Consider the following 23,410-nt stretch of genomic DNA (forward strand, 5'->3'; position numbering starts at 1 on the left):
ATTAGAAAACCAAGCACCATTTATCTTAAATTCTACCTCACACTTACTGACTCCTACTGCAACACGAGATCCATTACAGGTCCAACAGAACTTTTCAGGGGTGGCAGATGCTAATCGTACATAGTGAGACTGGTTGCAACTTACATTCTGCCAAGTTTCGTTTCGATGAAAAGCTGAATAGTAAGGGGCTAACATCTGAGTTGCATTCAAGGCTAGTGGTATCCGGGGTATTCCTCTGGTAGAATAGATAGGGACATGACTGCATATCCAACAACGAGAGACATTTAAATCTATCCCAATTTGATTAACTAAAGACAAGAACATATTTTCATGAAATGATCTTCTTTGTCGGTGCGGAAGTGTAGTTTGGTTTACAGAGTTTCTCATAACTGATAAGTCAAGTTCATATAAGATGTCCCAAAAAGAAATACTGAGAACTTCCCAAATCACGACTAACCAACTCCACGTTGGGAACCAGGAACTAGGTAGAGGCCCTTTTCCTGTCCCGAAGGGCATAGTGGTGTCGTTGGGGCACATCCTCTTTGCTCTGTAGTGGCAAATCCTCTTCGTCAGGTGCTTGGCTCACTACTGGTCTTGAGCTCTCCTGCTGGCAGGCACTAGGCTCACAACCAGTCTGTGGAGGCTGATTACAAGACTGATATGGAGGAGACTCTGGGTGTAACAGGGCTGATGTTTTCTTAACGTGTGAAGCTTGGTCCATGTCTGGAGTCCTCGACACCTTATAGCAGTGCTGGTGGTCAGGAGTACCTGGAATGGGCCTTTCCAGTGAGGTTCTTAGCAATGACTTTTGTTGATGGACTTTTATATGGACCCAACCTCCAGGCCGGATAAAATGGCACGGCTCATCTGGTTCTTTGGGGAGAGCTGCCTGTACCTGTGAATGAAAAGCCTTAAAACACTTCATAAGTGCCTTACAATAGTCCAGAATGGTATCATCAAATCAGTGTATATCGCAAAAGTGGGAGGCAACAGGTGGCGAGGCGGAGAGCCTCATGGGTCTTCCCATTAGAATTTCATGTGTGCTAAGCCCAGTCTTTTGTTTGGCAGTAGATCTCATACTCATAAGGGATATGGGAAGTGCATCTGGCCATTTTAGGGGAGTCTCAGCACAAATTTTGGCCAGTTTATTTTCCAGAATGCCATTTTGGCGTTCCACTTGGCCTGAGGCCTGTGGATGGTTTGGGCAATGAAAGTTCTGTTGGATCTGCAGGACTTTGCAGACTTCTTTCATTATTTGTCCCGTAAAATGAGTTCCTCTATCAGAGTTTATCAGAGTTCCTTTATCAGGGATAAAGGAATACCAAACCTTGCAATAGAATTTCTGAGCATCTTTTTGCTTACAGTGATGGTGTCAGCTTTTGCACATGGGTAGGCTTCAACCCATCCAGAAAACATACATACAATAACAAGAACATATTCATAAGAACAACATTTTTGCATTTGAATAAAATCTAATTATAAATTTACAAACGGTCCCCAAGGTGGAGGTGTGCTGGCTTTTTTTTTTTTTACAGGCTTTAAGGGAGGTAGTGCCAAGAACAAATCATCAACATATTGCACAAGCACAGAATTTTCTTTAAATATTATATCATCTTGATCTTTCTTCAGAATTTGAGAAAAAAGGGAAGGGGATTCAGTGTAGCCCTGGGGCAATCGCGTCCAGGTATACTGAAGTCCTTGATAGGTAAATGCAAAGAGAAACTGGCTATCAGGCTGCATAGGGATAGAGAAAAATGCAGAACACAAGTCAACAACAGTAAAATAACAAGCATTAGGAGGAATACAGGACAAGATAGTATCTGGATTTGGTACAACAGGAAAAGTAGGTAAAACTGCAGAATATACTGCACGAAGAACTTGTACAAAGCGATAGCTATTCTTTTCAGGTTTTTTTCCAGGAAGAATAGGTGTATTACAAGGGGTCTTAGTCGGGACAATGATACCCTGCTTTAAAAGGGCAGTTATAACTGAGCGTATCCCTTCTTCAGCTTCTGGACGTAAAGGGTATTGAGCAACTTTGGGTAAAGACTTAGTTGGGTTTAATCTAATTTTTACAGGCTGGGCAGTATGGATTTGTCCTACTTCATTAGCATGCTGGGATCAGAAACCCAACTAAATTACTCCAACATGACTCACGGGAGACCAGTGAGGGACCACAAGGAAGGAGTTTCAAAGAGCTGGCAAGAGCTGGGCCAGCGGGGCAGCAGCAGTTGCCCCAGAAGAGCCTGAAGGAGAGGGACCCGCAGGCAGCAGTGGGACCCTCAGCAGTGTGGTGTGCGGCTGGCAGGAGAGGCCCCCTCTGGGCTCCAGGGTCCCCTACGAGAGGCTGTGGCCAGCAGGAGAGGCTCCCCTGCTCCAGCAAGGATCTGAGTAGTGACCTGAGAGGTTCCCAGCCCTGCTTCCAGCTCCTCCGATAAGAAGCCTAGAAGCTTGACCTGGGGCTGGGGCTCTGGGAAGGTCAAGACCCTTAGCAGCTGGGGGCAATATCAGTATGGGTGGCTGTGTGGTGGAGTTTTTACTTGCCCCATTGGAGATCTGAGTTCAAGTCCCAGCTAGGTTGATAGGTTGAGTGAAGTGCCAGGGAGAAATTCTAGTTGCAGTGCAAAAGAGTCATTGTATTTTCCCTCTTTCCCCCGCTCCAGGAACCTAGGCCCTATGTTCCTTGTTATTTGATGTTTTGCATTTTGTGCCTTTTATATTTCACCGGCCAGTATTGTGTGTTGTGCTGTTTGTGTTTTATATTTTTTTAACCCTGTCTTTAGTCAACTGGGTGTATATGTCTGTGTTTGTAAGTGTGTAACCTTTATTGAATCCTGCCCCCTCAGGGTGTTGTAGTGTCCCCAATACTCCCTGGTTTATACTGGTTACGTTCCCAGTAATGTTCTGTCATTAAAAGGTATATGGATAAGTTCCCATTAGTGCTCTGGCTCGGCTCCAGAGGGGGAGAAGGGTCCCTACACCTCCCACAACACTTGTGCACCTTCTCTGATCCCTTCAATTGGGGAGAGGGTACACAGACTCTTCCGCTGCTGCTTTCTTCATGCACGGAGAATCCAGCCACCGTCTTTTCCCAGCCGCTCGGTAAGAGTATCCTTCGTGCAGAAATATGTATGGACTGAGCACTGTAAATGAGAAGTGAGCACTGCAAATCCTCTGAGCAAGTAAAAAGCGCTACATCCGTCAAGTGAGATCTGAGTAGCAAGCCACACACCACATCCAGCTGCACACCCCGACAGCACCAACATACGTGTTAACCACAGTCACTGCCTGTGACAAGAGTAGGGTGGAGGTGTTATAACCTCACAGGGTGGCAGTTCACCTCGGGAGGCTGGGGGCAGCTGCAGGCAATGCTCAGCTGAGTCTGTGTCGCCGGGGGAAGGGATGTGGGGTTCGGTTGTGAGTGGCCCAGGCTGGATGGAGATCAGGGGTTTCTGTTCCCATTCTCAGGAGAGGAAGACTGGGCTGAGCGTGGAGGGGAGAGGCCGTGGGAAAGGGAGAGAGGGCAGTCCAGGCCATGGGGCAGACAGCCCCGATGCTGAGGGCCCCTGGGGTGGATGTCCACAGTATGGGGATGGCAGGCTTCCCCCTTGCTGCAGCCTTGGATGGAGCCCCAGAGGGCAGGGAGTCTGAGCCAGGGAAGGACATAGGATGTCTGAAAGCAGGATGGACCCGGGGCAGGACATGACTGAGGCAGCAGCATGGGCAGAGCTGGAGTTGTGCAATGGGGAGGCGCTAGGTGCTGTTACGAATTACGCTCTTAAAGCCACGTGCCGTTCGCTCTAGGCTGGGGAATGATCACGCAGAGCAAGTATCCAAAGTCAAATACAGAATCTTTATTCGCTCAAATGAGGTACCTCTACAGAGAGGGACCCCACCTACTAGTTATAATATTTTTTTATGCTTTCTAAGTGCACAAGCGTTAGTTCATGATTAGCTCGTGCTCCCAATCATCTATTAACTAAATCACTATTCTGGTCCCACGGCTGCAGCGCTGGCAGGTCGGCCTTGGGCAGCGTGAGCTGGTCCCTGGTGCGGTGCCAAGTCAGTGTGGGGCCGGGCGGCCTCTTCTCCGTGCGCGGAGCCTCCGTGCAGGAAAGACGACAGAAACCAAATCCCTGGCGCCTGCCGTGTTCCCATCCATCCTTGGCTCTGGTGGCGGAGGCTCTGATATAGTGACCAAAGATTGGAAGAAGGCCAATATGGTGCCTATCTTCAAGAAAGTGGATCTGGAAAACTACAGGCCTATCAGCCTGACCTCTATCCTGAGGTAAGGTCTTAGAAAAGATTAGGAAAGACACCATTATTAACAGACTGGCTGACGCGAACATCCTAAGGGATAGCCAGCATGGCTTTGTCATGGGTAGGTCTTGTTTGACCAATCTCATTTCCTTCTACGACCAGTTGACCTATCACCTGGACAAGGGAGAAGAGATTGATGTCATATATCTCGACCTTAGAAATGCCTTCGATCTGGTATCCCATGATCACTCCTAGCAAAACTGGCTAATTGCAGCCTTGGCCTCACCATGATCTGCTGGCTGGGGAATTGTCTCCGTGGTCAGACCCAGAGCATGGTGGTTGATGGAAGTCAGTTGTTGTGGTGATCTGTGACCAGTGGAGTCCCTCAAGGCTCTGTCCTTGGATCTATATTGTTCCACCTCTTCATTAATGATGTGAACATTGGTATCAGAAGCAAACCGGCCAAGTTCACCTATGACACCAAACTTTGGGGTAAAGCATCCACATCTGAGGACAGGAGTGTGATCCAAGCTGACCTTCATAGGCTCAGGCAATGACCAGATTAGAAACTGATGGTGTTTAACACTGAAAAATGCAAAGTTTTCCACAGTGGGAAGAAAAACCTGCAGTATGCTTATAGGCTTGGCAGTGCTACGCTGGCTAGCACTACGGATGAAAGGGACTTCGGGGTTATGATTGACCATAAGACGAACATGAGCCTGCAATGCGATGCTGCGGCTAGTAAAGTGAGCAAAATGCTGGCTTGCATCCATAGATGCTTCTCGAGCAACTCCCAGGACATCATTCTCCCCTTGTACTTGGCCTTGGTGAGGTACTGAAACTGGAGCACTGTGTTCAGTTTTGGGCTCCACAATTCAAGAAGGATGTGGAGAAGCTTGAGAGAATCCAGAGGAGAGCCACGCACATGCTAAGAGGTCAGGAAAACAGACCTTATGACAAGGGGCTGAGAGCAAGGGACTCTTCAGCTTGGAAGTTCTCAGGGGTGATCTGATGGCCACCTATAAGTTTATCAGGGGTGCTCAACAGGATCTGGGGGAACGTTTATTCATCAGAGCACCCCGTTTCATAGTTATTAGGGTCGGAAGGGACCTGAGCAGATCACTCTCCTTGGACACCTTGCTCCCCTCCCCTCCAGGACCTCAATGTTTCCCCAACTATTCTTCTTAGCTCATTGAAGTTTGCCCTCCTGAAGTCCAGGGCTGCTGCCTCGCTGCAAGCCTTTGCCACCTTGCGCTGGGTGGTGAATCCCAGAAGGCGATGATCACTGTCGCCCAGGTGGTCAAGCACCTGCAGCCCCCGCACCCAGGTCACCGCCCATGGCCAGCACCAGGTCCAACAAGGCGTCCCCCCTGGTGGGGCTGTGCACCTCCTGGGTTAGATGGAGGGCCTGCATTTGGGCTAGGAACGTACATGAGTGGTCAGACCTGGCTGACTGCTCTTCCCAGCAGATGTGTGGAAAGTTCAGGTCACCCATGATGACCACGTCCTTTGACCTAACGACCTCCGTGAGCTGACTTAAGAATTCCTGGTCGAGCTCTTCCCCATGGTTGGGGGGTCTGTAGTAGACCCCTACCGTTAAGTCTCTTTCCCCTTGACTGCCTTGTATCCTAACCCAAAGCACTTCCGTGTCCCCTCCTCTGACTCTGTTACCCGGTGAGGATGGGTATTCCTCCTTGATGTAGAGCACCACGCCCCTACCTTTCCTCCCTGTCCTGTCCCTCCTGTACAGCCGATAGCCCTTGATATTCACCACCCAGTCATGCGTTGGGTCCCACCACGTTTCGGTGAGCCCCACTATGTCTGGGTTGGTGTCAGCTAGCAGGAGGGTAAGTTCCTCTTGCTTGTTCCTCATACTACGAGCTTTTGTGTAGAGGCATTTGAGGCCTCCTGAGGATGTGTGCACTGGCCCCCTACTCTCAGCATTGCCCTGGCCCCTGTTGCTTATCTGTGCATATGTTCCACTCATGGGTCTAGGCTGGGCTGTACTTGCGAGTGCTGCTTGGTTTACCGGTCCAAGGCTTCCTCCGCTCTCGCCTTCCCCTTCCCCCAATGAGCCTAGTTTAAAGCCTGCCAAAGGAGATCCGCCAACCTAGAGGGGGACACATGCTTACCTTTAGGGGAAAGGTGGAGCCCATCCCACCCGAGTGATTACAAGGTCAAATGGTCACAAACTTCTCCATGACCGTTTCAGGCTGGACATAAGGAAGAACTTCTTTACTGTCCGAGCCCCCAAGGTCTGGAACAGAATGCCAGCGGAGGTGGTTCAAGCACCCACTTTGAACACCTTCAGGAGACATTTTGATATTTATCTTGCTGGGATCCTATGACCCCAGCTGACTTCCTGCCCCATGGGGCCGGGGGCTGGACTCGATGATCTCCCGAGGTCCCTCCCAGCCCTAATGTCGATGAAATCTATGAACTTATGGTGCAATGAGTTACTGGGCAGGAAATGCACCTGTAGATGTGCCCACGGTGTAACAGCCAAGCCTACCCAAGGGCCATTTTAGAGATCCACTGGTGCTGCAGGTCGCAGTTGGCATCATTGCCTGTTTCGGCAGGTGGTGGGTCCAGGTGAGCGTAGTCTTCTGTCCCTCTGACACCCCGGATCCCAGTTATCTGGCTGGTCTTCTCTCCAAATCCAGAGAAGAAGGGACATTGCCTGCTGACTGGCCAGTGCAGGCTCCCTTCTTAGGCTCTGTTCTTGTATAAGCAAAAGCTGCTGTAGACTTGTAGGGTCAGCTTCTGTTTTTTGGTGTTCCCTACAATAAAGCCTCATGTTACCCTGCCTTCCTTTGTGTGGCTCCCTACCTGTGAAGGGCTGCCGAAATCCCTGCTCATGGTGTGGGGTGGGGGCAGAGGGAGGGGGGTGCAGGATGCACAAAAGAAACCCCGAGTGTAGGCAGAGACCAAGTGCAAGGGTGCTGTTGGGAGGTTGAGGGGGAGGGGGAATGAACTTTTTACAGAGGAAAAGGCCTTTGCTTCAGGGCAAACAGGGGGAGCTGGGCCTGAGCAGTTGCTAATTGCCTTCTTTCAAATTCAAAACCTTCCCCATCTCCTACCCTGGATGCAGTATTGCTGCTTTTGCTGGGCAGGTGGGGGAGGGTGGGGTGTTGGATTGGGCGCTCAGGATTTGGGGTGCAGTCCTCCTGGCAAAGCTACCCAAAGGGGTGCCTGCCCCTCACAAGTCTGGCTTGCCAGGATCCCTGGGCGCTGGCATCGGGGGTACCACAGGCAACGCACCTCCCATCCCCCCCAATCAGCAAAGCACTTTGCGAAGTGCAAAGGAGCTACCCCTGACAAGTCTTTTGGCACCGTTTTTAGTACACTATTGTGGTGCTCTTTTTGGACAGGGTTTTGGCGCTCTTTTCCAGCCCGGCACCAGCATGTGTGGAGTAATGTTCACAGCAAAACAAGGCAGGCAGGGGGCTTTTTCTGCCCCGCTCAAGGCCGATAAATCGTGGGAGCAGTTGTCGGTGTGCACGTATGCCATATTGATGAGAGAGGTTTGATGTGGATGAGAGCAGACGGCACTCTGTCTCTAGTGGGCTATGGAATAGAGAAAGATCCCACACAATTTACTGATTCGTTTGATGCACCTGGCTGGGGGAGTATTTGGTTGATTGCACGATTTCACAATGATTGCACACTTAATTCATACAACACAATTTTATTTTAAAATTCCTTGCTACGCATATAACACGGCTTAGCTTTAATAAAAAACACAAACATTAAAAACACAATAACGACATGTATTAGAAACAATGCTCCAAATGCACTTCTTTCCCAAGCCATGCTATAAGAATCAGTATTACAAAAACAACTAGTTACAAGTAAAGGTTAAACTGGAATCACTGCTATTATTTCTCATGGTATACTCACAGTCCTAGAATTTGGAGAAAAAAAATCCCGCGGTGTAGTTTCATTCTTTAGTGATGGTTTTAGGGTTGGTCTCAGCAGTGATAGGAAAAAGCCCCTCCTGTATTATTCTTAGTTTAGTAATCCTGAAAAAACATTGAGAATAATGCTGATGATTATAATTATACTGCTGAGAATGGTTTTCTACAATGCCGCCTGGCCGAAGATGGGGGTAATTACACGTCTCTGAGTGCCTTGGTGTTTGCACCCAACGAATCCATAGACGCAACGCTTTAATTCGCAGTAAGCCAAACTAAACGACGTCCAAGCAGTTTTACTTTAACAAGCTGAACAGACCTTAAAGCATTGGATGATTGGAAGACGGCAAACACAGTGCCCATATTTAAGAAAGGGAAAAAGCAGGATCCAGGGAACCACAGATGGGTGATCCTCACCTCAGTCCCTGGAAAAAATCATGGAGCAGATCTTCCGGGAATCCATTTCTAAGCACGTGGAGGAGAAGAAGGTGATCAGGAAGGGTCAGCGTGGATTCACCAAGTGCCAGCCATGCCTGACCCACCTGATTGCCTTGTAGGAGGAGATGACTGGCTCTGTGGATGTGGGGGGGACAGTGGATGTGGGGTACCTTGATTTTAGCAAGGCTTTTGATACAGTCTCCCACAGCAGTCTCTCAGGAGAACTAAGGACATGCAGGCTGGAAGAATGGACTGTAAGGTGGATACAAAGCTGGCTGGTGCACCAGCTCAGAGGGTCATAATCAATGGACTGATGTCTTGTTGGCAGCTGGTATCAGGTAGTGCCGGATTCAGGATCAACATTAGGAAAAACTCTTTCACAGGCAGGTGTCCACACTGTGGAATAAGCTCCCTCCAGAGGTGGTGCAATTGCTGACCCTGGAAACCTTCAAGGGACTGGACATGGTGCAGGGGAATGGGCTGGGCCCCATGATCTTCCAAGGCCCCTTCCATCTATGAATCTTCATTAATCTGCTGGAAGATGACAGAGTGAATCCTCAGCAGATTTTGCAGATGGGGGAGTAGTACATATGCTAGGATTCAGAGTGACCTAGAGAAATTGGAGGATGGGGCAGGTTTTCTGCAAAGCTGCAGGGGCTCTGTGCTAAGTGCAGGACTTTGTTGAAGGTCATAAGACTCCTTTTGGCCCAGTCACAACTCTGCATTGTGGCGGAAAAGCAGGCACTGCTGGGATTTGAACCCAGGATCCCCTGTTTACAAGACAGGTGCTTTAACCAGCTAAGCCACAGTGCCCCCCCTGCCTGGCTGCCCCTCCACCCCACTCCTGTGACCGGCTCTTCCTTGCTTTGCAACTTGAGACAGAAGCATTTCTCAAAGGCTTGGTGGTGGGTGTAGGCGGGTGGGAGTTGAAGCAAAGTCTTCACAGACCGACCAGGACCCAGGGCCTGGGGCTCACATTTCTGTCCCCCCCCAGGGAGCCGACGTGACAGGAGTGTGTCATCATCACAAAAGTGGATCACAGATCAGTGTGGAGCATAAAGCGGGTGGACTGCAGTGATCCACGGCCTTGTCAGAGACAGCTGCATGGAGAGGGAAACAGTCCTTTTCCTGCGTCCCTGCACGGTTTCAGCCCTGCTAGTCCAACGGAGAAAGCATCAGAGACCTGAGCCACAGACTGTGGGTTCAAGTCCCATGTAGAGTGCTGTGTTTAGCTAGGTGTCATCCAACGTGTCTCTCTCAAGGGCACTGTTCATCAGGCCATTAGAGAGCACTTCACCTGCAGGAAGAGAACAGTGTTCTGTGTGATGAGCTTCCTCCTGACCACAGTGTGATGAGAACATGCACAGCTGTCTGTGGATGGGCACTGGGGAATGATGGATATATAGGAGTGTCTTGGAATGGCTACCCGGCAATTTCACGTTGGGTAGGTGGAAAAGCCTTGTCCCTGTGAGAGCAGTCAGGCAGTGGACTAGATGCATCTTCAGAGGTTTTCAGCAGACTCGGGGAAGGCATTGCTCAGGGAGGATCTAGGAGTCGCTGTGCCTGGAGTGCACTGGGAAGAGCAGCAGTTGGCACCAAGGAGGCACCCCACTAGGTGTGACCTCTGGAGATGACTTCAAGTCTGTTGTCTTTCCTTCTGGCATCTGGTCCCCAGCAGTTGCATGACTGGATCCTCTTCCCGTTCCCCACAGCCCAGCTCCGGCGTGTGCGTTTGGGTGCAAGGGAAACAAAGCCAGTCCCACAATGGCACTCCCCTCCCCTCCCCTCTTCACCGATTCCTGCTCACTTGTGAGCAAACTCTCTTCTCCCCAGTGGGAAAGGGAAATCCTTGCACTTGGAGGCATCTAATTCCCTTCTCTCCTGACAAGACCACTGATGCAGGTAGACATGTTGGGACGTTTTGCTCCAAGTCTATGCTCAGAGTTTAATCAAGAAAGGGTGGCTACTTTTTCCCGTTTTAGACTCGTGCACCCATTTCAACCTGGATGGGGCCCAAACTCCAGCGCCAGCCAGGGGTGTTTCGTCCCCGGGGCCCCTAGGACACGCAGCAGTGTAGTGGCGTGCGTCCCCCAGCACCCCGGCACGGGCGGGGAGTGCTCGGGGGAGGCAGAGAAGGGTTGCCAGGTACTTGCGAGGGTCTTGCTCACGGCGCTGCTGGGAGCTGTGGGAGGATGCAGCCCCTCACGAAGGCCACCTGACCTAGAAAGGCAGCAAACCCCCGCCCCCAAGGGAGCCCCGTGGCTCCGGTGGGTCGGTGCCGCTCTCCTTCCCAGGGCAGGCTGTTCCCGCGGCTCTGGGCAGCGTGTGGCCCCGTGTTGGGCCGTGGGGGTAACGAGCACGCACGACCTGTGGGCTGTTTCCCCTGAGGGCGGGGAAGAGTCGCCATTGCCTTTTCTTCTCCAAGCCTCCCCAGCATCAGGTCTTGTCCAGTGCTGGTGGGTCAGTGGCAGGTTTTCTGCTTGACATACAGGGGATGGGGTTCACTTCCCCGCCCGTGCAGCTGCTCTGAGATACTTCATGTACTTTAGCAGCCCAAGGTTGTCCCAGACACACATCCTCGTGTTCAACTTTCCCTCATTTCATGGCTAAGCCACAGAGAGGGACATCCTTGTGCCGGCGGGTACCGGTGACCTATGAGCAGGGATGGCGGCGCCTGCTGGCCATGAGCCATGTCGGAGCGGTTGTTGTGTGCTGAGCCCTTGTCGAATAGACCAGGGCAAGAAGCCACCTTTGCCAACTCTTTATTCTGTGCTCTTACTAATGAACCATCCTCTGCCCCCCTCCGTGTGCAGCGCAGCACAGCCACTCTGTGACCTCGGGCAGGTGTTCGCACCCCACCGCGATATGCGGAAGGCAGGCACCCCCATCGCACGGCAGCAACTGTCTCTGCAGCACGCAGCGACGTGCCCCTTTCCTTGCACCCCAGGCCGGGCCGTGCACTGCTGGGCAGCCTCTGCCGTGGCCAGGACATGCTGCCCGGTGAGACCCGCTCCCTGTGACACAGCCTCTCCCACGCAGGGCTTGCAGAAGCAATCCTCAGCGTTTCCCCACAGCACTTTCAGCAGGCGTGAGAGCAGTCCCGGCCTATCCCCAAGGGGCTTCCTGCAGGGACTAGCAGTGATGGCGGGTGCGGAGGTGGCTCTTCCTCTCCATATGGCCCCTTATCGAGCCTGCGGGCGTCAGGCAGGGACCGTTCTGGTCCCAGGGGCTGGTAGAGCTGCTGGGCAGAGGGGCCGTCCGTGGCTGGCTGGTGCAGCTGGTGCGGGGCAGGACAGTCCCTTCCTGCCAGGGCTGGAGGCTGGAATCAGGTGGCAGAGGCCCAGGGTGTCATGGGGGTGTGAGGGGGCTGGAGGCTGGTGCTGAGGCTTCTGGGGACAGGGTCAGCCCTGGGTCAGCTAGAAGGTGTGAGGGATGGGATCAGGTGGCTGAGATGGGCCTTGAGCAGGGGACTGCCCGGGTCAGCTGAGGGGAGACAGAAGGGCAGTATGGGACCCAGGGAGCGTGGGGGCACACGTGGGGCTGCCTGCACGGGGGACAATGCACTGGCTTTGGCACGTGTACCACAGCAAGCCCAGGATGGGGCTTGCACCCACGGGAGGTCAGGAGTCAGGGCCTGGCCCAGGCAAGGGAACAGCCAGGTCGGGACGGGGTGGCAGCACTGGGGAGCCGGCAGCAGGTGCGGCACAGGGAAGCTCCCGGTGGGAACCAGCTGCAGCCGCGTCCATAGCGCTTACGGCCCAGAGAGACAGGTCCTCGATCCTGTCCTCCTGGGAGGGCTGAGCCCTGCCCCGGCACCCTGCTCTTGCCTGGCCCCACTCGGCACCTCCCCCGGCTCCGTCTGGCCCTGCCTCTGCCCCCAGGCGCTGCCAGGGGCGCTGGACCACATCCTGCCCAAGTTTCCTGTCTGTCGAGATCCATCTACATTGCGCTCTGTCTGTCCTCCAGCGCATTCACAGCCCTTCCCCGTGCTGTGCTGTGCCCTGCACAAGCTTGCTCCAGCTTTCTGCGGCAGCATCCACATCATCAATACACAGGATGAGCAGCCCCTGTGGGACTCCACTCGAGGCCTCCCGCCATCCTGACATGGACCCAGTCGTCGATCCCCCTTACAGGACCTGTGTCGCACCCATATTTCTCCAGTTCGTGTATGAGAAGGCCATGCGGGACTCTGTCCAAAGCCTTCCTGAAGTCCAGATACACGATGCCCGCATCAGGCCCTTGATCCACAGCATGCCTTCTTAGACACAGTAGCTACTGTGTCCCAGGAGAACAAATTTCTTGGACACCATTTGCTCTTAGATGATGTGCTGCAGCAACACGACACAGTTTCGGGGGGGTTCCAGCCCTATGTTATCCGGTTTAAGATCAAAGCAAAACAAAACGCAGCATTAGTGGCACATGCACAAACGGGCTGGATTATAGCTTAAGTTTAGAAAGTGCAACCAGCTGGACAGATAGTCAGAGGACGTTGTGTCATGATTGCTGCCGTCAGACCAGTTTAGTGCACTCCTCTTACTCAGATTTCTCATACAAAATCTCGCCTTCGCGAGTGTCCAGACTGGCACCCTTATGCATCTCTGCACCGGAGTTCACCTTCGCCTGAGTTAAAATGACCACACAAGGGTCAGGGTTTTCAGCATGAACAGGAAGCAGCTGGCTTGGCTGGGAGATACATGGTGACCCCTGCTATATGCACAGAAAGGGGATCGGCACGAATGGACCACAAAGCCCTTTGAAAAGGAGGGAGAGTCGTCAGTGCCCGTCGGGTGCAGAGCCGTGGGCAGGGGCCGCGAACGCCATCGCCTCCTCAGCTGCTGCCCCCGGCGGTGGTGTTTAAAGTTTGGATGGAGCAGGAAGCAAAGGGGGTGATGCCCCACCCCGGGTCCTCCTCTGCCTGCGGGCGAAGGGCAGCAGGTGAACAGAGCCACCAGACGCAGACGCGGCACCACCCTGCTCCTGTTGCCAGACAGTCGCCTTGGCCCTGCCCGGCCCTTCTCCCTATCACTTTCGCTGTTGACACCAGGCACTCGGTATCCAGCATGCGGGCAGCAGCGGGGCGAGGCGTCGGACACCTCAGTTGCGGGAACCGCTCCTTGCCCCACAGCCCGGCTGCCCCGAGCGAGTGGGAAGGATGGGGCCGCCCCTCTGCCGCAGCAAGGCGCGGTGCACACAGACGCTGGAGGAACAGTGAGGGAAATCCGCCTCCCGCTGGCCCTGGCATCCCTGGGGTGGCATCGTGGAGCGAGGTGTGGTGGTGGTACCCAGGGCTGGGGGCTGGGAGCCTGCCCTGGCAGGTCTGGGTTGCCAGGAAACACCATGTATCTGGGGCCAAGAAGGCAGTTTTCCTTAAGTATTCCTGGGGATAACTGTTATTCTGGCATGGTTTAGTACCTGCCAAGGTATTAGGGCTTGAAGCCCACTTTATGGAAATGGGGGCTCCTCTTTAGCTTGCTCCTGTGGCCGTATGGCTAAGGGCAGGCAAATCTTGGAGGCATCTGAACCCCAAGCCTTTGGGCTTGAGCCCGAGTGTAGGACGCCCGCCAAAAGACTTTGGGAGTATCTGAAGGCCCTGGTGGGGGTGGAGGATTTTAGCCAGCTGTAGGGCCACTTATGGTTCTGGACTGACACACGGACTCGGACTTGACTTGGCTGGGAACACGAAAATGTCATTAAAAATACAAAATAAAAAAGAAGGTCTGGGTCACGTTTCATGGTTTCTGCTGGCCCAGGAAAGCAGCCAGGTTTTCTTCTGCTCTTTTAGAAGCCGCCTTGCCGAGGGGGGAAGCTCCGTGAGGGGCAGGAGCCAGCCAAGGATGCAACCGCCAGGAGAGAAGGGAGCCCAGGGCCAAAGCCTCCGGCAAGGCCCCGCAAGGTCAGCTGTCCCTGCCTTCCTGGGCGCAGCACCTCGCCGGTCTGGCCTCCCTGCGCCTCCCTGGGCCACACGCCCGGACGTTTCTGGCAGAGCCGTCCCACAGCCGGTGCCACGGAGCACCCTGCTTCAGGGGCTGCACAGGGGGCGCGGGTGCAACATGGGCACCTGCCCCTGCCTCGTCCTGCTGGACACGGGCCCTGGGGCGGTAGGCAGGGCGGCCTCTCCTGCAGGCGCCACGTGTGGCCCGTGCTGACCCGTGTGCTCCCATGCAGCGTGTCCCGTCCAGGCAGTGGTGGGCTCCCAGATGCACACCTTTGACGTGGAAGCAGATGGCAGCTTCTGCAGTGAGTACAGGATGGCCGTGTCGACCACGCAGGCGCCCATCCAGCCGGCACTGCTGCGCGGGTCCCAGCAGCTGCATGGTGAGGGGCTTCGGCTTCACCATCAACTGGGAGAGCTTTTCAGGTGCGTGCCGGGCAGCTGCAGCCCCTGGTGGAGGCGGGGAGCCTCCAGCCCCAGCCCTGCCCCTCGTCTGCTCTCTCCTCTCCCCCATTTCCCGCCCTGCCACCCCGGCCTGGCCCTCTCCCCTGCACCCAGCCACCGGCTGCCCCTGCAGGAGACCCTCTCCCCTTCCATGTCGCCCGCCCCTGCGGCACTGGGCTCCAGCCCTCTGCCTTGGCATGGAACAGCAGGAGAGGCCTGGGAGCCCAGGATGTGCTGCGATGGTCCCACATCACCTGCCCACCTCCCACCCTCTCCATGATCCGTCCCCATCGCTAGAGCCGGCCGCAGCCTGAGCCTTGGCCCAGGCGCACCTGGGGTGACAACAGTGGCCCCTGAGGATGTGCCCGCCGGGAAGATCCTAGCTGGCAGCCACATGCCCAGCCAGCACGGATAGTATGGATGAGGAGCCAGAACCCACGACGGGGCCCATAGCACTCACCCGCCCACTGCCCACAGACTCAACCACTGTCTTCATGGGCCAGTGCTTCGTGGACAAGAGCGGGGAGGAATCGCTGTGCACCATGTGGCTGCTGAGGGAGGAGGTCAACTCCAAGAAGGACGACTGGAAAGCAACCGTGTGAGCGGGGCAGGCACAGCGTGGGGCTCGGTGCAGCGCAAAGGGCCATCGCAGGCATCCCCGTGCCCTGTCCTGCAGGCTGGAGCTGCGTGGGGAGGCGTCAGCTCCTGCTGCTCTCCGATGCCGTTGCCTGGCCCCCCTCGGGGAGCGCCTGGCCGAGAGCCCCTGTGGGTCTGGGGCTGTGGTGTGGTGGGTGCTGCCCCCGTGGTGCATGGCCCTGGGCTGTGCTGCTGGCACCCTGGGAGGCAGGCCTGGGGTGAGGAGCTCCCCCAGGCACCAGTCCTCAGCACCAGGCAGCAGGGGCTGGGGACCAGGCTTCCCTGGGCACTTCATTCCTGCAACGATTGATGCTGCCTGCATCCACTCCCACTGACAGTGGGCTTCCCCACAGGTACGGCTCCAATGTTTTCACCCGCATCAAGTGAGCAAAGCAGCAGGACCCCAATGCCGCGTCCTTTGTCCCCCATCCCCACAGTTCCACGTGCATGAGACCCAGCCCCAGGGCTCTTCCTCCCATGCACACTCGGCCTGTGTTTGTCCTAGGGGTGCAGACCCCCTCCCACGCCTTCCCATCAGCCTGGGCTCTGCGCTGGCTGCATGCCTGGCTGCCTGCTGTGCATTCAGCATGGCGAGCACTGTGGCGGGCCAGTAGGGGGCGCTCCTGCGTTGAGCCGCCCACCTCCCTGGGCCACACCACCCCTCCCAGGCTCCGAACGCCTCCCTAGTGGCGCCTTACGCTCGGGCGACCCCTCTCCCGGAGCACACTCGCTAGTCTGGGGGTAACATCACTGCCACCACGCCGAGAAGGGACTGTCTCGGCCCTGTGTCCTCGGGGAAACACAGGCCTAATGTCCTACGGGTACTCGACCCGGTACAGGCACTTGGGGCACTTCCCCAAGTCAGGGGGCAAAAAGCAAAGTCTCCCTTAGTCCGCAGACCTAAGGGGTCTCTTAGGCATAATTTAGACCCACCCCTCAATAAGTTTCCCACACCAGTCCAAAAAGGAGAACTTTATTGATTACAGGGGGTAGGGTAAACTAGGGTACAGGGTTGAGCAATAACTTAGAAATCCTAGAGAGCAAGCAGTGTGGCTGAGGTAGCCTTCTGATCACGCATCTGTGTTACTGCCAGCTAGATATCTAATCCGATCGAGTAGCTTACTCACAAGCATCTTCCCCTCTGAAGCAGGTGGTTTCTAGCTTGTGAGTTTGGGGGAGAGAGCCAACTTTAGCTGGTCGTGCTCCTCTGTCTCCCCTGCTTTGCTGCTGCTTCACCTCATGGCCGAAGAGAGCGAGCCTCCTCCCCCCCAACCTATATAGCCCCTGTGACCTCATTCACCTGGGCCAGTGGAGGCCAGCCCCAGTTGGCTGTCGGCCAACCAATTTGAAATACATCACCTGTTACTGGGCAGATTCCAGCCCCCCAGGTAGATGCCCCCCACCCAGGTGGCTGGTGCCAGTCCCGTGAGCAGAGGGAGCAGGTTCCCCCCCGCAGGACTGCAGCCAGCTCAGGTTACCTAAAGAGACAGGCTGAGGTGTGACTCCTCTGTGCTGGCCCCTCTAATCGCACAGTCACAGGGCAGAGATTTTGGGGAGAAACCAAGGTGGCTTTCTACCACATTCCCCCCCCCCTTTTATAAAGCTTGGATCCGTAGCTTCACAGAGGTATGGAGACATTCGTGCTAGTTTGGAGGGGTCACCTTTCGACCCTACAGAGAAATTACACACCACATAATACTGATCCTAACAATAAAACATATAACACATAACAGCACCTTCAGGAACTTCCCCGCCCGAGCGCTCTCGAGCAGGTCTGAGTCCACCCGACCCACGGCCCCGAGTCCTTCCGCGGCAGGGCGTCTGCGGCCACGCTCTGGCTTCCCTCGATGTGCTCGACGGTGACGTCGAACTCCTGAAGCTGCCGGGCCCGTCGCTGCAGCTTGGCAGTGGGCTTTGCATCGTCTGCAGCCGCCGCAGTGGGGCACGGTCCGGTAGGACGGTGAACGGCTGCCCCCATAGAGAGGGCCTCAGCGTGTTCAGTGCCCACACGATCGCCAGACGCTCCTTCTCCATAGACGACAGGTTTCGCTCCCGAGGGATTAACTTCCGGCTGAGGTACACCACGGGGCGCCGTGTCCCTTGGTGCTCTTGTAGGAGTGCGGCTCCTCGTCCCGCGTCGGAGGCGTCCGTGGCGACGTAGAAGGGCTCATCCGAGAGCGGTGCCTTCAGGATCGGGTGTTCGACCAGGGCGGCCCTTAGGGTGTCGAATGCTTCTTGGCACCCCGGCCTCCAGACCACGGGGTCAGGGCTGCCCTTCTTGGTCAGCTCGTGCAGGGGAGCTGCCGTCGCCCCGAATCCCGGGACAAACTGTCTGTAATATCCGGCCAGGCCGAGGAAGGCTCCGACTTGCTTCTTGGTTTGTGGAGGCGGCCAGTCCTTGATGGCCTCGCTCTTGTCCCATAAGGGAGCGGGGAGGGGCTGTAGGGGAGCCTTTCTCTTGTCCCTGCTTTTGCCCTTCCGCTGGCACATCTCGCACGATCGGCTGTCGTCCGTCACATTCTGGGCAATTCGGAGCCAATAAAAGTTTGCCTGCAGCTACTGGCGTGTCCGTTCCCTGCCCACGTGACCCGCACACGGTAAATCGTGAGCCATGGAGAGCAATCGTTGTCTGTACTTGCGAGCTACTATGATCTGGCGATGGGGTTCCCCGGTCTGGGCGCGGCTCTTGGGCACCCACAACTGGTAGAGAAGTCCCTTATCCCAGACCACCTGCTCCCTCTTCTCCGGGGTAAACTCGCTCTCTTGCTCCTGAGCCATCTGCCGGAGGTCCTCCAGGCTGGGGTCTGCCAGAACCTCCTGCTTGAACTCCTCTCGCCCGGCTAAGCCATCAGCAGAGAGTTCGGGGGCTCCTGCGGGGAGTGCACCGTCACCCTCAGGGACTTCCCTGGACTCCTCCCTGAGAGGCTCTCCTTCCTCTGCCACTGACGGACTAGACACTTCCCTGGGACTGTCACTTAGCCCACCCTTGCGGCTGCTAGTTCCCTCAGGGTCCGGTGTGCGTTCACCCTCCGCTGGGGCCTCTCCCAGTGCAGCCAATGGTGTGGCTGTCTCTTGGGGAGTTTCTAACCCTCCCCCTCTAGCCTTTTTGCTCTGCAGACGAGTCACCGCGTTAATGCGGTAGGGCTCTAGCTCTAGGGCCTAGTCCATCTCTCTGTGCAGGAGTTCTCGATTAAGTAGATCCCGTCCCACCAGGATGGGAGCCGGAGCCCCTTCCATCACACCCATTTCTACATGCATCGCGCAGCCTCTCCACTCGATGGGTGACCGGGTTACCTGCATCTCAAATGGCGGAGACCCCACCCCTTGAATGGTCAGGGTCCTCCCTGGGATTATATCTGCAGGTGAAACTAGGTTGGCATCGATTAATGTCACGCTGGACCCTGTGTCCAGTTCCCCAATAAGGGTTCTCCCACTGACCGTTATCTTGGTCCGGTGGGGGGGCATCGCCTCCTCTGGGATTGTGATCCTGTAGCAACAGGCACGCCCCTCGGAGGGGCTTGGGTCTCCCCCCTCATTGCTTACAGCTGTTGCACGTCTGACGGGCTTGGGTTTGTTGCTCAACTTTGGGCAGTTGGGCTTGATGTGGCCCGGCTCCCCGCAGTTATAGCACCCCCTCTTTTCCGAATTGGGAGGTTTGGTCGAATCAGGGGCCTCCTTATGCTCGGTCTGGGACGGCCCCTTTTCCCCTTTTGGACCTGGCCCTCCCTTCCCCTCTCTTTGGACCCCTTTATGTTCCTTCCCGGAGTAGGGAGGCTTCTTGTCTGACCCGTCCCGGTTGAGCAACAGCTGATCCGCAATTTCAGCGGCCTCATGGACTGTTTTGGGGCCCCTGTCCTTGACTAAGGTTTTAATTTCCCTTGGACAGCAATAATAGAATTGGTCCAATGCCATGAGTTGATACGTTTTCTCGGCAGTGTCAGCCTTGGCTCCCCCTACCCATTTAAGGAAAGCATCCCACATCAAAACCACATAATCAGCCATTGACTTCTCCGGTTGTGGGTGGAGATTCCGGAATTTTTTCCGGAAATAGTCCGGCCCGAACTTGAACCTTGCAGCCACGGCCTGTTTAAATGTATCATAGTCATCAGCTGTATCTGAGGCCAGGCTGTTCAGGACCGCCGCCAGGTCACCATCCAGCAGAGCCGCTACGTGCAGCATATACTCCTCCTCAGGCACCTTCAACTGTCAGGCTTGCTTTTCAGAGATGCTGAGGAATACTTCGGGGTCATCTCCAGGTCGGTAGCGAGCGAAGGCTGAGGAGTTCGGTTTGGGGCGTTCCCCGGGCGCTCGCGGAGGGCCCGCATCTTCCACGCTGGTTCGCAGATGGAGTATCTCTAGTTCGTGCTTGCGCTTGGCCTCTGCCTCTCAGGCCTCCGCCTCGCGCTTGGCCTTCTCCAGCTGTGCCTTCTCACACTCACGCTGGGCCTCCAACTCCATCTTTACCTTCTCCAGCTCTGCCTTCTCACGCTGGGCCTCCATCTCCATCTTTTTCAACTCCAACTCCATCTTTTTCAGCTCCAGCTCATACTTGAGCTTGCCCTGTTGCTCCCCCATAGGGGTTGATCTCCCTGAGGACTGCGAACTAGGCGTGCGGCGCTGTGATTCGGGGGAGGACTCAGGAGTTGGCGAGTGTGGAGGTTGCTCTGTGGCTGGGTCATTGTCACACAGGAGTTTAATCAGTTCCTCCTTCTTTAGCCCTTTCTTCACATGAAGGCCTCTCTCTTTCGCCAGCTCTTTCAGTTCAGGCACGGTCTTTTCGGTGTACTGCTCCACCATCCTGGCTATCTACACTATCCAGTTGACCCAATGCCAAATTAGAAATTGTTTGCTCAAGGGATTTCAGTGTCTCTATTACTCTTTCCAAATTATGCCTGTAAAACTGCAGGGTTTTCGGATCCCACCTTCTCCCACCACGTGTGGCGAGCCAGTAGGGGGCGCTCCTGCGTTGAGCCGCCCACCTCCCTGCGCCTGCCCAACCTTCCAGGCTCCGAATGTCTCCCTGGGGCGCCCAATGCTCGGCCGACCCCTCTCCCGGAGCACACTCGCTAGTCTGGGGGTAACATCACTGCCACCACGCCGAGAAGGGACTGTCTCGGCCCTGTGTCCTCGGGGAAACACAGGCCTAATGTCCTACGGGTACTCGACCCGGTACAGGCACATGGGGCACTTCCCCAAGTCAGGGGGCAAAAAGCAAAGTCTCCCTTAGTCCGCAGACCTAAGGGGTCTCTTAGGTATAGTTTAGACCCACCCCTCAATAAGTCTCCCACACCAGTCAAAAAGGAGAACTTTATTGATTACAAGGGGTAGGGGAAACTAGGGTACAGGGTTGAGCAATATCCTAGAAATCCTAAAGAGCAAACAGTGTGGCTGAGGTAGCCTTTTGATCACGCATCTGTGTTGCTGCCAGCTAGATATCTAATCCGATTGACCAGCTTACTCACAAGCATCTTCCAGAGTTCTCCAGTTTCCCCTCTGGAGCCTTGGGGCGAGAGAGAGAGCTAGGTCCCGATGGCAAGGCTGCTCTGTCTCCCCTGCTTTGCTGCTGCTTCACCTCATGGGCAAAGAGAGCGAGCCTCCTTCCCCCCCAACCTATATAGCCCCTGTGACCTCATTCACCTGGGCCAGTGGAGGTCAGCCCCAGTTGGCTGTCAGCCAACCAATTAGAAATACATCACCTGTTACCGGGCAGATTCCAGCCCCCCAGGTAGATACCCCCCACCAGGTGGCTGGTGCCAGTCCCGTGGGCAGAGGGAGCAGGTTCCCCCCCGCAGGACTGCAGCCAGCGCAGGTTACCTAAAGAGACAGGCTGAGGTGTGACTCCTCTGTGCTGGCCCATCTAATCACATAGGCACAGGGCAGAGATTTTGGGGAGAAACCAAGGTGGCTTTCTGCCACACTCTGGGCTCTGCGCTGGCTCCGTGCCTGGCTGCCTGCTGTGCATTCAGCATGGCGAGCACCACCCCAACCTCGCACTGTGGCCTTGGGCAGCGCACCTCTCCCAGCTTTAGCTGGAGGATGCTAGGAGCACCGAGTGGTGCCACTAAGTACCTGGGCTGTGGATGTGCTGGAACAGAGACGTGTGCACACAAGGCTCGTAGGTAAGTTGTTAACGAGCCACCCTGACTGTGAGGACCATAAATCAAGGTGAAAGACGCGGGCTGCAAAGGGAAAGAGAGAAGAAACAGTCCTGTGCAGACCTGGCAGAGATCGTTCCCGGATGACCAGAAGAAGCACCGTGTACACGTGGGGGGCAGCGCTGGGAGCTGGTCTGGCACACGCGGAGCGGCTGCCCCCTCTCCTGCGTCTCCCCAGCCGGCACCGGGGAGGAGCTGCTCCGTGCTGCTGTGGGCCCCGTGGGCACTGAGATACGCACACGTGTTGCCGTTCACGGGGAGTAATAAAAGACAAGGCTGCCAGCCTGTCCCATGTCTTTCTGACCCAGAGTGCGTCTGCGCCCTGCCTGCCACGGTCTGCTGGGCCTTGTTGCAAGTGGGGCACAAGTTACTGAGCTTGTCCCTGGCTGGAGAACTCTCCCTATCTGGACATAGATTTCATAGACATTCAGGCTGGAAGGGATCTCAGGAGATCATCGAGTCCAGCCCCCGCCCAAAGGGCAGGAAGTCAGCTGGGGTCATAGGATCCCAGCAAGGTAAGCATCCAATTTACTTTTGAAGGTGTTCAATGTAGGTGCTTGAACCACCTCCGCTGGCAGACTGCTCCAGACCTTGGGGGCTCGGACAGGAAAGAAATTCTTCCTTATGTCCAGCCTGAAACGGTCTTGCAGGAGTTTGTGACCGTTTGACCTCGTCATCCCATGGGGCGCTCTGGTGAACAGACGTTCCCCCAGATCCTGGTGGTCACCCCGATAAACTTATAGGTGGCCATCAGATCACCCCTGAGCCTGCGCTTTTCCAGGCTAAGGAGCCCCATGTCTCTCAGCCTGTCATCGTAAGATCTGTTTTCCTGACCTCTGATCATGCGCGTGGCTCTCCTCTGGACTCTCTCAAGCTTCTCCACATCCTTTTTGAATTGTGGAGCCCAAAACCGGACGCAGTACTCCAGCTGTGGCCTCACCAAGGCCGAGTACAAGGGGAGAATGATGTTCTGGGATCTGCTTGAGAAGCATCTGTGGATACAAGCCAGCATTTTGCTCACTTTAGTAGCTGCAGCATCACATTGGAGGCTCATGTTCATCTTGTGGTCAATGATGACCCCCAAGTCTCTTTCTTCTGTAGTGCTGTGCAACATAGCACTGCTGAGCCTATAAGGGTGCTGCAGGTTTTTCCTCCCAAGGTGGAGAACCTTGCATTTTTTGGCGTTAAACACCATTAGGTTCTCGTCTTCCCATTTGCTGAGCTTGTCCAGGTCAGCCTGGATCACCCGCCTATCTTCTGGCGTGGATGCTTTGTCCCAAAGTTTGGTGTCATCGGCGAACTTGGCCAGTCCACTCCTGACTCCAATGTCCACATCGTTAATGAAGATGTTGAACAGGATGGGTCCCAGGACAGAGCCTTGAGGGACCCCACTGGTCACAGGGCACCACGATGAGTGACTGCCATCAATCACAACCCTCTGGGTCCAACCACGGAGCCAATTTCCCAGCCAGCGGATCATGGTGGAGCCAAGGCCACAACTGGCCAGTTTGGCCAAGAGGTGATCGTGGGATACCAGATCAAAAGCTTTTTTGAAGTCAAGATATATGACATCAACCTCTTCTCCCTTGTCCAGGTGATAGGTCACCTGGTCATAGAAGGAAATGACATTG

General features: G+C 55.2%; 1 protein-coding gene and 1 non-coding gene across 2 annotated transcripts in view; both read right to left on the bottom strand.

Annotated features, from left to right (window-relative positions):
• LOC149869885 (uncharacterized) overlaps positions 1-23,410 on the bottom strand; it is a 499,172-nt gene that overhangs the window by 421,498 nt on the left and 54,264 nt on the right. The window lies entirely within an intron of this gene.
• Positions 9,352-9,425, bottom strand: TRNAT-UGU (transfer RNA threonine (anticodon UGU)). Its single transcript has one exon. It is a non-coding gene; the product is annotated as a tRNA-Thr (tRNA).

The sequence above is a fragment of the Crocodylus siamensis genome, chromosome 2 (genome assembly GCF_052110815.1).
Source record: "Crocodylus siamensis isolate JL-2025a chromosome 2, ASM5211081v1, whole genome shotgun sequence".
NCBI lineage: Eukaryota > Metazoa > Chordata > Crocodylia > Crocodylidae > Crocodylus > Crocodylus siamensis.